Source organism: Scyliorhinus torazame, chromosome 5 (assembly GCF_047496885.1).
Source record: "Scyliorhinus torazame isolate Kashiwa2021f chromosome 5, sScyTor2.1, whole genome shotgun sequence".
NCBI lineage: Eukaryota > Metazoa > Chordata > Chondrichthyes > Carcharhiniformes > Scyliorhinidae > Scyliorhinus > Scyliorhinus torazame.
Genome location: NC_092711.1, coordinates 104947057 through 104963311, shown reverse-complemented (window position 1 = coordinate 104963311; position 16255 = coordinate 104947057). Strand labels below are relative to the sequence as shown.

General features: G+C 45.3%; 2 long non-coding RNA genes across 2 annotated transcripts; one reads left to right on the top strand and one right to left on the bottom strand.

Moving 5' to 3' along the window:
* Positions 1-6884: 6884 nt before the first annotated feature.
* LOC140421591 (uncharacterized) lies at positions 6885-11424 on the bottom strand. The gene is made up of 2 exons (XR_011946927.1): positions 11205-11424; positions 6885-9830 (listed from the first exon to the last, which is right to left on the bottom strand). It is a non-coding gene; the product is annotated as an uncharacterized lncRNA (long non-coding RNA).
* Positions 11425-12098: 674 nt separating this feature from the next.
* On the top strand, positions 12099-15766 carry LOC140421582 (uncharacterized). The gene is made up of 2 exons (XR_011946919.1): positions 12099-12184; positions 13355-15766. It is a non-coding gene; the product is annotated as an uncharacterized lncRNA (long non-coding RNA).
* Positions 15767-16255: the final 489 nt, after the last annotated feature.

Below are 16255 nucleotides of genomic sequence, written 5' to 3'. Positions count from 1 at the left end.
GTGGAGTGCGACTTTAGATTGTGTAACTTTGGTACGGTAGCACAGTGGTTAGCACTGCTGCTTCACAGCGTCTGGGTCCCAGGTTTTATTCCCATTTGGGTCACTTGTGCAGAGTCTGCACGTTCTCCCCATGTCTGCGTGGGTTTCCTCTGGGTGTTCCGGTTGCCTCCCATAAAGGTGTGCTCGTTAGGTGAATTAGACATCCTGAATTCTCCCTCCGGGTACCCGAAGAGGCGCCGGAGTGTGGCGATTAGGGGATTTTCACAGTAACTTAATTGCAATGTTAATGCCAGCCCAGTTGTGACAATAATAAAGATTATTATTATAAAAGAGCAAAGTTCTATGTGTAGGTTAAAGTAGCTTCTAGTTTGTTTGTTTGTTGCATTCAAAGTCATAAAACTTGGAAGTCCCGCCATGTGATTCTTTCATTTGTTGACTGGGAATTCGATTTTTTTCCAAGAAGTTGCTGATCTTTATGGAGGTCCTAATCCACAAATTTTGACTTCCCATTTGAGCCTCGGGCACCTTTCTGTCTCTATTGCTCGTGTCAATGACAGCCAGGTGATGGAGCGGAGGGTTGAATTTAGCTGAGAATCAAGGAGCCTGTGCACGAATAGAGACAGGAAGGTGCTGGAGGCCTGCCTGGGAAATGGACCTCCAACTAATCAGGGGTGGGGGGGGGGGGTGACAGGGGCTGATGGTGATGTGACCCCAGGGTTCAGTGCCCCTGTGTCCAAAGCGGGGAGTCACGGGAACAGGGTACAGAGAAGCCAAGGGAAACTATTTGGGACCAGAACATTGTGAACATCCTGTTCCTCTGGTTATCTTTGATCCTCAAGTAATTTTCTGTTAGTTTTTTGAACCATGATCTGTTTCGTCAATAAACTTTTAACCAGAATTTTTTTTAATTTGGTGGACTTTTCCTGATTAAATTTGTTCACTTTCCGGAAAGTGGGTGAGAGGGGTTGCCGAGCTCTTTCACAGAAAGTGAGTCCCTCTAAGGTAACTGGTAAAGGAGCCAGAGGGGTAGAGGAGATTTGATTTTTCTTTTGATACATTGTTTAAAAATGAAAATGAGGTTCAGGGAATCAATCATGACTAATTTATCAAGATTCTTTGAGGAAGTAACAAGGGATGTCAATAAAGGGGAACCTGTGGATGTGCTTTATCTGGATTTCCAGAATGTATTTCCCAAGGTGTCACATCAAAGGTTATTACACAAAATAAGAGCTCATGGTGTAGGGGCAACATATCAGCATGGAAAGAGGATTGGTTAGCGAGGAGGAAGCAGCCAGTAGGTATAAATGGGTCATTTCTGGTTTGGTAAGATGTGACAAGTGGAATGTCACCAGGATCAGTGCTGGGCTCTCACCCATTTACAATCTGTATGAATGTGTTGGATGACGGGATTGAATGTATGGCGGCTACATTTTCTGATGCCTCAGATAGGTCGGACAGTAATTTGTGAGGTGGATTTCAGGACTCTGCAAAGGCTACAAATAGGTTAAGTGAGTGGCAAAAACCTGACAGATGGAGCTTAGCTTTGGAAAATGTGAATTGTCCACTTTGTCAGGGAGTATTAAATAAAACAATATTTTTTAAATGGAGAGAGATTGCAGAACAGGGATCGGCGTGCCCTGGAATCGCAAGTTAGTCTGCAGGTACAGCAAGTGATTAGGAAGGTCCATGGAATATTGTTGTTTATTGCAAAGGAAATGGAATATAAAATTAGGGATGTTTTGCTGCAGTTTTACAGGGCCTTCGTGAGACTATATATCGAGCACTGTGTACAGCTTGGGTCTCCTTATTTCAGAAATGAGATAAGTGCATTAGCAGCAGTAGAAATGAAAATGAAAATCGCTTATTGTCACAAGTAGGTTTCAATGAAGTTACTGTGAAAAGCCCCTAGTCGCCACATTCCGGCGCCTGTTCGGGGAGGCTGGTATGGTAATTGAACCCGCACTGCTGGCCTGCCTCGGTCTGCTTTAAAAGCCAGCGATTTAGCCCTGTGCTCAACCAGCCCCTGGTTTGGAAAGAAGGTTTCTTCGGGAGGGTTTAAACTAATTTGGCAGGGGAATGGGAACCGGATTTGTAGTCCAGCAACTAAGGTAGCCGATATTCAGGACGCCAAAGCATGTAATGAGGCAGTGGGGAAGGGAACACTGACAAAGGAGAGTATTTGCAGGCACGGAGATGGGTTGAAGTGTGTATACTTCAACGCAAGAAGCATCAGGAATAAGGTGGGTGAACTTAAGGCATGGATCGGTACTTGGGACTACGATGTGGTGGCCATCACGGAAACTTGGATAGAAGAGGGGCAGAAATGGTTGTTGGAGGTCCCTGGTTATAGATGTTTCAATAAGATTAGGGAGGGTGGTAAAAGAGGTGGGGGGGTGGCATTATTAATTAGAGATAGTATAACAGCTGCAGAAAGGCAGTTCGAGGAGTATCACCCTATTGAGGTAGTATGGGTTGAAGTCAGAAATAGGAAAGGAGCAGTCACCTTGTTAGGAGTTTTCTATAGGCCCCCCAATAGTAGCAGAGATGTGGAGGAACAGATTGGGAAACAGATTTTGGAAAGGTGCAGAAGTCATAGTGTGGTAGTCATGGGCGACTTTAACTTCCCAAATATTGAGTGGAAACTCTTTAGATCAAATAGTTTGGATGGGGTGGTGTTTGTGCAGTGTGTCCAGGAAGCTTTTCTAACACAGTATGTAGATTGTCCAACCAGAGGAGGGGCAATATTGGATTTAGTACTGGGTAATGAACCAGGGCAAGTGATAGATTTGTTAGTGGGGGAGCATTTTGGAGATAGTGACCACAATTCTGTGACTTTCACTTTAGTAATGGAGAGGGATAGGTACGTGCAACAGGGCAAGGTTTACAATTGGGGGAAGGGTAAATACGATGTTGTCAGACAAGAATTGAAGTGCATAAGTTGGGAACATAGGCTGGCAGGGAAGGACACAAGTGAAATGTGGAACTTGTTCAAGGAACAGGTGCTACGTGTCCTTGATATGTATGTCCCTGTCAGGCAGGGAAGAGATGGTCGAGTGAGGGAACCATGGTTGACAAGAGAGGTTGAATGTCTTGTTAAGAGGAAAAAGGTGACTTATGTAAGGCTGAGGAAACAAGGTTCAGACAGGGCATTGGAGGGATACAAGATAGCCAGGAGGGAACTGAAGAAAGGGATTAGGCGAGCTAAGAGAGGGCATGAACAATCTTTGGCGGGTAGGATCAAGGAAAACCCCAAGGCCTTTTACACATATGTGAGAAATATGAGAATGACTAGAGCGAGGGTAGGTCCGATCAAGGACAGTAGCGGGAGATTGTGTATTGAGTCTGAAGAGATAGGAGAGGTCTTGAACGAATACTTTTCTTCTGTATTTACAAATGAGAGGGGCCATATTGTTGGAGAGGACAGTGTGAAACAGATTGGTAAGCTCGAGGAAATACTTGTTAGGAAGGAAGATGTGTTGGGCATTTTGAAAAACTTGAGGATAGACAAGTCCCCCGGGCCTGACGGGTTATATCCAAGGATTCTATGGGAAGCAAGAGATGAAATTGCAGAGCCGTTGGCAATTATCTTTTCGTCCTCACTGTCAACAGGGGTGGTACCAGGGGATTGGAGAGTGGCGAATGTCGTGCCCCTGTTCAAAAAAGGAACTAGGGATAACCCTGGGAATTACAGGCCAGTTAGTCTTACTTCGGTGGTAGGCAAAGTAATGGAAAGGGTACTGAAGGATAGGATTTCTGAGCATCTGGAAAGACACTGCTTGATTAGGGATAGTCAGCACGGATTTGTGAGGGGTAGGTCTTGCCTTACAAATCTTATTGAATTCTTTGAGGAGGTGACCAAGCATGTGGATGAAGGTAAAGCAGTGGATGTAGTGTACATGGATTTTAGTAAGGCATTTGATAAAGTTCCCCATGGTAGGCTTCTGCACAAAGTAAGGAGGCATGGGATAGTGGGAAATTTGGCCAGTTGGATAACGAACTGGCTAACCGATAGAAGTCAGAGAGTGGTGGTGGATGGCAAATATTCAGCCTGGATCCCAGTTACCAGTGGTGTACCGCAGGGATCAGTTCTGGGTCCTCTGCTGTTTGTGATTTTCATTAATGACTTGGATGAGGGAGTTGAAGGGTGGGTCAGTAAATTTGCAGACGATACGAAGATTGGTGGAGTTGTGGATAGTAAGGAGGGCTGTTGTCGGCTGCAAAGAGACATAGATAGGATGCAGAGCTGGGCTGAGAAGTGGCAGATGGAGTTTAACCCTGAAAAGTGTGAGGTTGTCCATTTTGGAAGGACAAATATGAATGCGGAATACAGGGTTAACGGTAGAGTTCTTGGCATTGTGGAGGAGCAGAGAGACCTTGGGGTCTATGTTCATACATCTTTGAAAGTTGCCACTCAAGTGGATAGAGCTGTGAAGAAGGCCTATGGTGTGCTCGCGTTCATTAACAGAGGGATTGAATTTAAGAGCCGTGAGGTGATGATGCAGCTGTACAAAACTTTGGTAAGGCCACATTTGGAGTACTGTGTACAGTTCTGGTCGCCTCATTTTAGGAAGGATGTGGAAGCTCTGGAAAAGGTGCAAAGAAGATTTACCAGGATGTTGCCTGGAATGGAGAGTAGGTCTTACGAGGAAAGGGTGAGGGTGCTAGGCCTTTTCTCATTAGAGCGGAGAAGGATGAGGGGCGACTTGATAGAGGTTTATAAGATGATCAGGGGAATAGATAGAGTAGACAGTCAGAGACTTTTTCCCCAGGTGGAACACACCATTACAAGGGGACATAAATTTAAGGTGAAAGGTGGAAGATATAGGAGGGATATCAGAGGTAGGTTCTTTACCCAGAGAGTAGTGGGGGCATGGAATGCACTGCCTGTGGAAGTAGTTGAGTCGGAAACATTAGTGACCTTCAAGCAGCTGTTGGATAGGTACATGGATTACGGGAAAATTATATAGTGTAGATTTATTTGTTCTTAAGGGCAGCACGGTAGCATTGTGGATAGCACAATTGCTTCACAGATCCATGGTCCCAGGTTCGATTTCGGCTTGGGTCATTGTCTGTGCGGAGTCTGCACGTCCTCCCCGTGTCTGCGTGGGTTTCCTCCGGGTGCTCCGGTTTCCTCCCACAGTCCAAAGATGTGCGGGTTAGGTGAATTGGCCAATGATAAATTGCCCTTAATGTCCAAATTGCCCTTGGTGTTGGGTGGAGGTGTTGAGTTTGGGTAGGGTGCTCTTTCCAAGAGCTGGTGCAGACTCAGGGGGCCGAATGGCCTCCTTCTGCACTGTAGATTCAATGATAATCTATGATTAATCTAGGACAAAGGTTCGGCACAACATCGTGGGCCGAAGGGCCTGTTCTGTGCTGTATTTTCTCAAAAAAAAAAAAAAAAAGGTTGACTGCCCGGATTCCTGGAATGAGGGGGGTTAGCCTTTGAGGAAAGGTTTCACAGGTTGGGCCTGGATCCATTGCAATTTAGAAGAACGAGTGATGATCTTATTTAAACACATGAGACCCTGGAAGGAATTGACAGAGAGAATGCTGAGAGGATGTTTCCCCTTGTGGCAGAGACTAGAACTAGGGGACACCATTTACAAATAAGGGGTCTCCCATTTAAGATGCTGATAATTTTGCCCCCTGATGGCTGTGGGTCTGTGAATCTTTCTTCCCCACAGAGGGCGGGAGGCAGGGCATTGAATCTGCTTTGAGGCTGAATTTGATAGATTTTTGATTGACAAGGGAGTGAAAGGGTGGAGGAAGGAAAGGAGTTGAGACCACAATCCGATTAGCCCTGATTTAATTGAATGGAGGAGCAGGATCGAGGGGCCGAATGGCCGACTCCTGCTCCTAATTTGTATTGACCCTTAACACCCCCACTTTCCCAAACTCTGAAATGATTCACAGTTAGAACCCTTATTGGTGGCAGTGGTCAGATTTTATTCAGTATAAATACGAGCTGACACAGTCTAATGTCTGAGCAGTAGTATCAAAGTGCAGCAGCATTACCATTGCATTCTGGGTAGAAGCACCATCTCCATTGATTGTTTTAAAGTCAGTTTCTCTCTGGAGTGTGTCACTGCCTTGATGATGTCACAATGTTGTCTCAATCCCTTGGACACATTAACCATTTCATCTCCTGCTGTGTCTGAAGTAGCTGTGTGTGTTTGGGACCCGGTCCTCAGTCCGTTTCAACATGAATTTACACTTGCTGTTCTTCACATGTAACAAATCACATCTGCACTCTCACACCGGTATCCCAAAATCATGTCACACATTCTTAACTCTCAGATGTGCTGATGAAAAGACCAAAGTAAGTCTGTCTTTCTGATCTCCCCCTGTTACGGTGCTGATATTTTATGTAGTGGCTGGACTTCTATAAAACAAAGTTCATGGGCAAGGATTTGGGCAGCACAGTAGCATTGTGGCTAGCACAACTTCTTCACAGCTCCAGGGTCCCAGGTTCGATTCCAGCTTGGGTCACTGTCTGTGCGGAGTCTGCACATCCTCCCCGTGTGTGCGTGGGTTTACTCCGGATGCTCCGGTTTCCTCCCACAGTCCAAAGATGTGCAGGTTAGGTGGATTGGCCATGATAAATTGCCCTTAGTGTCCAAAATTGCCCTTAGTGTTGGGTGGGGTTACTGGGTTATGGGGATAGGGTGGGGGTGTTGACCTTGGGTAGGCTGCTCTTTCCAAGAGCCGGTGCAGACTCGATGGGCCAAATGGCCTCCTTCTGCACTGTAAATTCTATGATCTATATGTAAATATTTCCAAGAGAAAGTGATCAACTCATTCATCCCATCTACACATTCCAGACTTTCACTGGAATTTAGGTGGATACCAGATTCAAATATTCCATTCAGACACACCCAAGGGAAAGTATTCCAATTCATTTATTGTCCAGGACAATATATTCACAAGATTTTTAAAACAGAAATTAAACATTCCAAATTGATTTCAGATATTAACATATTCTGTTTGTTCTTTATGGTCGATGTCAGACTGGGGTTGTTCACCTTGTAGCAAAGGAGGTTGAGGGGGAGTTGATAGAGGTGGACAAGATTACAACAGGTTTCGATAAGGTGGATAAAGAAAAGCTGTTCCCATTAGCTGAAGGGACGAGGACGAGGGGGGACACAGATTTTAGGTTTTGGGTAAGAGATGCAGGGGGAATGTGAGGGAGAATATTTTGATGCAGCGAATGGTAATGACTTGGAACTCACTGCCTGTGAGGAGGGTGGAAATTAAGACAATGTGAGATTTCAAACAGAAACCGAATGGGCATTTAGGGATCTAAACTTGCAGGGCTACAGGGATAGAACAGGGCAATGGAACTGACTGATTTGCAACAGGAATCGATGCGCTGAATAGCCTCCTTCTCTGACCTCATGACCATAAGACATAGGAGCAGAATTAGGCTGCTCGGCCCATCGAGTCTGCTCTGCCATTCAATCATGGCTGATATTTTTCTCAACCCCATTTTCCTGCCTTTTCCCCATAACCCTTGATCCCCTTATTAATCAAGAACCTATCTATCTCTGCCTTAAAGGTATTCAGTGACTTGACCTCCACAGCCTTCTGCAGCAGAGTTCCACAGATTCACCACCCTCTGGCTTAGGAAATTCCTCCTCATCTCTGTTTTAAAGGATCGTCCCTTTAGTCTGACGCTGTGCCCTTGGGTTCTAGTTATTCCTCCCAGTGGAACCATCCTCTCCACGTACTCTGATCTAAAAAGTACAATTTCAGCAGCTCCAGTCTCTCCAATTCACTGAAGTCTCATCCCTGCTCCCATTCTCGTAAATCTCCTCTGCATCCTCTCCGAGAACTTCACATCTTTCCTAACATGTGGGGCCCATTTATAGGGTTGCTTTCTCGAGGGATAGAATCGAAAAGCAGGGAGGTTATGTTCAACTTGTTTGGAACCAGGGTTAGACTACACTGGGAGCTCTGTCAACATTCTGATCTCCATTGAGAAAAAGGAAATAGAGACACTGGAGAAGGAGCAACAAAGATTCACAAAAATAATACCAGGCCCAAGATCATTTAACCCTCAGGAAAGGCTGGGATTGCTTTTCTCTATAAAAGAGAAGACTGAAGGGTGACCTGATGGGAGTCTAAGATTATGCAGTGGTTCAATAATCCAATAGGAATTTCAATGGGAAACCTCTTACCCAGCGAGTGGTGAGAACGTGGAACTCACGACCACAGCAAGTGGTTGAGGTGAACAGCATGAATACATTGAAGGGGAAGCTAGATACAGACATGAGGGAGAAAGGAATAGAAGGAAATGCTGATGGCAGAGATGTAGAGGGGCGGGTGGAGGATCATGTGGAGCATAAATACTGACACAGACCAATTGGTCCGACTGGCCTGGCCCTGTGCTGTAGGCTCAATGGAACAGAGACAAATATATTTATGAGAGATTTACCTGCAGTTGTAGAAATAACAGTATTTACTACTCAGGATAAAATAAATGTCCTTCATCAGTTTGTGGATCATTCCAGTGGAAATGTGCTCTGGAAGCAAAGTCAGGAGACCGGCTAGTCCAGCAGAAAGAAACCCTCCGACCCTCCCACTTCACTAACTGTCAGAATGTCAGTCCTGGATGTGATTAACAGCAGCAACAACAGCAGAATCCAACCCTTGTAATCGCTTGTGAACTCGCTGATGTGTCTGCAAGTTGGCTGACTGTGTGAATCCCTTCCCACAAACAGAACAGGTGAATGGTCTCTCCCCGGTGTGAACTCTCTGATGTGTCAGCAGGCTAGATGACTGAGTGAATCCTTTCCCATACTGAGAGCAGAGGAATGGCCTCTCCCCAGTGTGAACCCACTGGTGTTTCTGTAGATTGGATGAATTAGTAAATCCTTTGTCACACTGGGAGCAGGTGAATGGCTTCTCCCCGGTGTGAACTCTCTGCTGTGTCTGCAAATGGGACAACAGAGTGAACGCCTTCCCACATTCAGAGCAGGTGAATGGCTTCTCCCCGGTGTGAACTCGCTGGTGTGACTGCAGGTTGGATGATCGACTGAATCCCTTCCCACAATCACAGCAGGTGTATGGCCTCTCCCCGGTGTGAACTCGCTGGTGCATCAGAAGGTTGGATGAATCACAGTCAAAGCAGGTGAACGGCCTCTCTCCAGTGTGGGTGCATCGATGGATTTCCACCTCAGACGGAGCTTTGAATACCTTCCCACAGTCCCCACATTTCCACGGTTTCTCCATTGTGCGGGTCACCTTGTGTCTCTCCAGGTTCGTTGATCAGTTGAAGCCTCATCCACACAGAGCACGGGTGCAGTCTCTCCTCGCTGTGAATGGTGTGATGTTTTTCAGGCTGTGTAACTGGTGAAAGATCTTTCCACAGTCAGTTCACATGGAACACTCTCATTCGAGTGTGTGTTGTGTGGGTCTCGGTGCTTTTCCAGTCACACTGATGTTTCCACAGTCAGTTCACATGGAACACTCTCACTCGGGTGTGTGTTGTGTGGGTCTCGGTGCTTTTCCAGTCACACTGATGTTTCCACAGTCAGTTCACATGGAACACTCTCACTTGGGTGTGCTGTGTGGGTCTCGGTGCTTTTCCAGTCACGCTGATGTTTCCACTGTCAGTTCACTGGAACACTCTCACTCGGGTGTGTGTTGTGTGGGTCTCGGTGCTTTTCCAGTCACACTGATGTTTGAAACCTGTAGCTGACAGTTCGGGCAAACATTTCTCCTTCTAGATTCAAAGCCCGATGACATTCAGGTTCCAAGGAATCGAGTGACTGTCAGATCGAGACGGGACGTTTGAGACTTCTGTTTGTAATTCCTCCTCATCTAATATCCTGTAAAAACAATTTACAAAATTCATCGCTGTCAGTACAGGATAGAAACTCAGAACAGACAATTCTAGTTTCTATGTCACATTTTTTCCTCTCTCTTATTCCCCGAAAGCTGCAAATCTCCATCCCACACACGCTCCCTCCATTCTTACTCTGCTGGATCCCGGTGGTGTGCCACTCGACACTGACTTCCAGTCACTAAAGCAGCCATCTGTCATCACCCTCTGTCTCCTACAGCTGAGCTGATTTTGAATCCACCTTATCATGTTACGTGTATCCCATGTGCTTTTGCCTTCTTTATAAAGTCTCCCCTGTGGGATCTTGTCAAAGGCTTTGCTGAAATCCATGTAAACCACATCAACTGCCCTATCCTCATCTACACAGCTGGTCACATAAAAAATCAATTCAGATTTGTTAGGCATAACCTCCCTCTAACAATGCCATGTGGACTATTCCTGATCAAATATTGCCTCTTCAAGTGAAGGTAAGTCTCGCTCCTTCTGAATTTTCTCCAATATTTTCCCTACCACTGACATGAAATGAATTGAAAATGAGACTCATTAGTCTGTAGTTCTCTAATTTATCTCTACAACCTTTCTGAAATAGTGGGACCACATTAGGTGTTCACCAGTCCTCTGGCGCCTCTCTGTGGGCAGAGAAGAATTAGAAATTTGGTTCAGAGCCCCTGCAATCTCCTCCCTCGTCTCTCAGCATCCTGGGACACAGTTCATTCAGACTTGGAGATTCGTCCACTTTTAAGCCAGCCAATACCTCCAATACCATGTCACTCCCTATCTCAATTTGCTCGTAAACGTCAGTCTCTCTGTCTGAGTTCCATGTCTACCTTCTCATTCTCTTGGGTGAAGACAGATGTGAAGTATTTGTTCAACGTCCAACCAATGCCCTCTGGCTCCACCCACAGATTTCCCCCTTTGTCCCTAATGGGAACACTGTTCTTGATCTGTTGAAAGATCATGCTGACCTGAAACATTAACTCTGTTTCCCTCCCCAGACGCTGCCTGGTAAGCTGAAGCTTTCCAGCTTTTGTGTTTTTTTTTGTGAAATCACAGCAGTCCAGATGGTGTCTAACGAGGATTTTATATATCTCAGTGCTTCTCCAGTCACACAGATATTGGAAATCTTTACCTACAAACAGAACAGACCAGAAGAAATAGGAACACGAGTCAACCGTTCAGCCCTATGAGCTGCTCCACCATTTAATAAGATCATGGCTGATCTAACACTAACTATGTCCTTCCTACCTTCCCTCAGTAACCCTTAATTCCCCTACTGATTAAAAACAGATCGATCTCAGCCTTGCAACTGATCAAGGACTCGGCCTCCACATTTCCTGGGGTAAATAATTCCAAGATTTACCATTTTGGGAGAAGAAATTCTTTCCACATTTGGCAGTCCCTCATCTTTCCTTGAAGAAGGTGATCAAGACTGTACAGTGTTCTAAATGTGGCCTCACTGGCTGCTTGTGCAGTTGCAGCAACACCACTTTGCTATTAGACTCCACCCTCCTTGAAATAAATATAATAATAATCTTTATTAGTGGCAGAAGTAGGTTTTACACTGCAATAATAAAAACTTGGACAGCCAGCACAGGGATCAACCCAGTAACCCTGGCATTATTAGCACCACACTCTAACCATTCTTGATTCACTGAATTGTCCACCCTGCGGAATGGCCACCATCAGTGTTAGAAATCTTTCTATATTCCTGATTACCATCTCATTTTGTCTTACATCCCTTTCGCCATTTAATCTCTCCTGCATTTCATAGACCTCTTATATTCTACTTGTGACAATAATAATGATGATTATTATTATTACACAATCGAGTTCTGGTCAGATTCGTAACTCAGGAGCATTAAAAGACCCCTGGATAGAAAGAACCGCTGACTTATGCACAATAACAGGAATCTTTATTATTGTCACAAGTAGGCTTACTGCTCAAGGCAGTTATGAATAGCAATAAATACTGGCCCAGCCAGCCACTCCAGTATAAAATTAATGAATTTTTAAAAAGCAAAAACATTGCAGATGTTGGAATATCAAAATATGACACACTAATGAGGTTAGACCGCATCTGTAGAGAGAAAGGAACAGAATTATAGGTTGAGGTCTGAGCTGCGGTCAGTCGCCAGTAAAACACTGACTTCCTGCAGCTCATGAATGGTGGCTAAGGTTCCCACAATCCTCCGCGGCCCAGAAACCTCTCATCCAACTCTCTCATTGCGCAGGCGCTGAGTGCGCATGCTCCAGGGCCAGCCGCGGGGCATTCTGGGTGGCTTCCTCTTCCGATTCGGAGGGAACCGAGAAGTGGTGGCGCGGATAGGCTGCAATAAACTGGTAAGGATATGGAACCCAAGGCGGGAGGGGGGGAGAGAGATGATGGATGGAGCCAGCTGTGGAGAGGAGAGTGTCTCAACTCCCGAGTGAAGGCCGCAAACCCTCAATAAGACCCTGAGGTAGCAAGATTTTGGCTCTGGGTCCTGTGCCTGGGACCAGGCCCAGGTGAGCGGCCGCCATGTTGGTTCACCGAGGAGAAGAGCGCTGGCGGCTGGCCGAGGTCAGACAATGGGCAGGACTTTAGGGTCTCTTTTCCAACTGGGTCCTAATGCCGGGCGATCGTTTAAATGTTAATAAGCGGCATTGTGGTTGGCACTGCTGCCTCACAGCGACAGAGACCTGGATTCGAATCCGAGCTTGGGTGGTTGTCGTTGTGAAGTTTGCAGTCTCCCTGTGTCTGTGGATTTCTTCCGGTGCTCTGCTGTCCTCCCTCAACCCAAAGATCTACAGGTTAGGGGGGGGGGGTTATGGGGATAGGGTGGGGGAGTGGGCTCAGGCAGGATGCTCTTTTAGAAAGTCAGCTTTGCTACACGGAGGGGTCTGGGCTAGTCGGAGCGGAAATTCTGCTCCTAGTCTGCTTAAAATACCAATTTGTACATCTGGATGGGTGAGCCCTATGGGGGATGCTGCTGGCCTCTCTTTTGTGCTCTTGTCCATGTTCAGGTGGCCCTGGAGCGGGACCATGAGGTGTCCACGCTTGATACCTTCCACAGCTGTTGTTACCTCGGGTGCAGAGTGCTTCTGAGACACTGAAAGCATCATTCTTGTTCAGTTAAAAAGTTTTCCTTTTTTTCCTAAATTTTTAGTCCCCAATTTTTTTTTCCAATTAAGGGGCAATTTAGCATGGCCAATTCACCTACCCTGCACATCTTTTTTGGGTTGTGGGGATGAGACCCACGCAGACAGGTGGAGAATGTACAACTCCACATGGGCAGTGACCCGGCGCCGTATCGAATCCAGGTCCTCAGCGCCATGAGGCAGCATTGCTAACCACAATGCTACCCTAGCTTACCATTGTTTATGTTGGGATTTTGCCTCCTTTTACTTTAATTGGGCAACATATTTGGGGAAACCAGAGAGGGAAGAATATTCCATAGAAATTAGAATTATTTGTTCTGAATTTCTATCCTGGAATGAAAGTGATACTGACACTGTCAACTCCTTTTACAGGGGATTGGAAGGAGAGGATTTGACACATTCACCAGGATCTGAATATCACCAACTTTTGAATGTGGATGGAGAAATGTTTGTCTGTTCTGTTTGTGGGAAAGGATCGGAAACATCATTGTGACTGGACAAGCACCGAGACCCACACACACCTGAGTGAGAGTGTTCCAGTGAACTGACTGAAAAGCCTGAAAAAACATTGCACCGTTCACAGTGGGGAGAAACCGTACACGTGTTGTGCGTGTGGAAAAGGCTTCAACTGATTATCCAGGCCTGTTTTTTTTTTCATTTGTTCATGGGATGTGGGCATTGCTGGTTGTGGAAGCATTTATTGCCCATCCCTGAGGGCATTTAAGAATCAACCACATTGCTATGGATCTGGAGTCGTATGTAGGCCAGACCTGAAGGACATCAGTGAACGAGATGGGTTTTTACAAAAATTGACAATGGTTTCATGGTCATCATTAGAATTTGAATTCCAGATCTTTATTGAATTCAATTTACCATCTGCCGTGGTGGGATTTGAACCTGGGTCCCGAGAGCTTTACCCTGGGTCTCTAGATTGTTAGTCCAGTGACAATACCACTACGTCACTGCCTTGGTAACACAAGGAGGCCGGCAGCATGGGAAAACCGTGGAAATGTGGGGACTGTGGGAAGGGACTCAGATCCCCATCAGAGCTGGAAAATCATCGATGGAGTCACACCAGGGAGAGGACTTTCAACTGCTCTGACTGTGGGAAAAGCTATAAGAATGCTGGGAGTCTAATTATTCATCAACGTGTTCACACGAGAGAGAAGCTGTTTACCTGCTCCACCTGTGAAAAGGAATTCACTTCAGCATCCAGCCTAACGTCGCACCAGCGAGTTCACACTGGAGAGAAACTGTACGATTGCTGTCAGTGTGGGAAGAGCTTCCGGTCTTCATCCAACCTCACAGAGCATCTACGGGTTCACACTGGGGAGAGACCATTCCACTGCTCTGAGTGTGGGCAGAGATTCACTTGTTCTTCCCACCTCACTGATCACAAGCGTGTCCACACTGGTGAGAGGCCGTTCATCTGCTCCGTGTGTGGGAAGGGATTTATTAAATCAGCGCACGTTCTTAGACACCAGCGTATTCACACTGATGAGAGACCATTCACCTGCTCTGAGTGTGGGAAGAGTTACACTAATCCATATAATCTCCGGGATCACCAGCGAGTTCACACTGGGGAGAAACCCTTTTCCTGCGCTGAATGTGGGAAGGGGTTCACTTTGAAATCGCAGCTTAAGAAACATAAACTTGTTCACACTGATGAGAGACAATTTCAATGCTCTGTCTGTGAGAAGAGCTTTAAAAGCGGAAGTGATTTGACAAAACACCAGCGAATCCATTCTGGGGAGAAGCCGTTCACCTGCCCCGTGTGTGGCAGAGGATTCACTCGGCCATCCAATCGTCTGAAACACCAGAGAGTTCACATGTGATTACAGGGATTGGATTCCTACACCCAGAAATGAACCATGTCCATTTTGACAGTTGAGATTTATTTCCCTAATGTTAAACTCAAGCCCTGTTAAAGGGATTAATAGAATGGACATGAATTGCTTTAAATGGACAGTGTTGGAATCCTTCATTTCTCTTAGAAAGTGCTTTACACACAAAGAAGTTCTTTTGAAATGTAGTGACTGTTGTAATGTAGGAAATAAAGCAGCCAGATTGTGTACAACAGGCTCCAACAAACACAAATAAGATGCTGGAAATACTCAGCAGGTCAGGCAGCATCTGTGAAGCAAGAAAGTGAGTTCAAAACAAAACTATGATTATGACCAGATTATCTGTTCAGTGCTCATCACTGAGGGCTTTATAGTGAGCAGTTCACCCGAGAGAACTTCCTCCTTCGAAATATCATCAGCAGAACCTTTAAGTCCAGCTGCAAGAGCAGATGGGGTTATATTGGAAGGTTTCCTCTGAAAGACAGTGCTGTATTCCCTCGGTACAGCATCGGAATATCAGCTGGATTTTATGGTCCGGTTCCTGGAGGTGAAGTTGAACCCACATCCTCCTGACTCAGAGATGGGACTGTAACCACTGAACAATAACACCTCATCATGAACTCCAGATTATTTCCACTCTCACATCTTTGTTGTTCTCCTGAACAAATTAGCCCATTGAATCATGCAGGGGGATGAACAAAAGTCTTTACAGACACCTATAAGTGGGACTAGGTAGTAAATTTCAGTAGAAATTATTCATTTTTAGACAAGTTACATTTAATATTTATTGAATAAGCAAACAAGATCAAGGAAGCCATTTTGAGACTAATATTTACATGTAAAGGGCATTTTGTATCCAGCTATTAAGCAATGAAGTGTATTCATCATTCACCAGCCAGAAACAAATAGCGTCAATTAAATTTAATTGAAGATTTAATAATCAGTTAGTATGTGTTTAAAGACATACCTAAAACTATATCAGTCTGTTTTAAATTATGTACTACAGCTTCTGTAAGAAGGAATGTATGATCTGATAAGATGGTTAGCAGTGAGGTTTCATACACTTGGTAATCTTATTTGGAACTGGAAGGTCATACAATTAATTGAAGAGTTGTGCAGGATCAGACAGGAGGGATACATTAAACATTCCCCTTGTATCCTGATCTGAAACATTTACCCAAATGGTTAAAACCCAATCAAATCGATTCAGTAATGAAACTGACCAACCATTGAGTTCTAATCTGTTTATTCAAACTGAGGGAGGAGCTGCTTAGGTATTTAAACCCCGAGGAGAAGGTCTGTTGCCAGCCAAGAACTGGAATCCCCAAAGCAAGATTCCCATCAGAATTGTTGTCAAAGAAGGGGTACAAGAGGGATTATGTTTTTACAGCCATCAACCAAGAGAAATGGTAAAGGTCTGTTTTGTGTT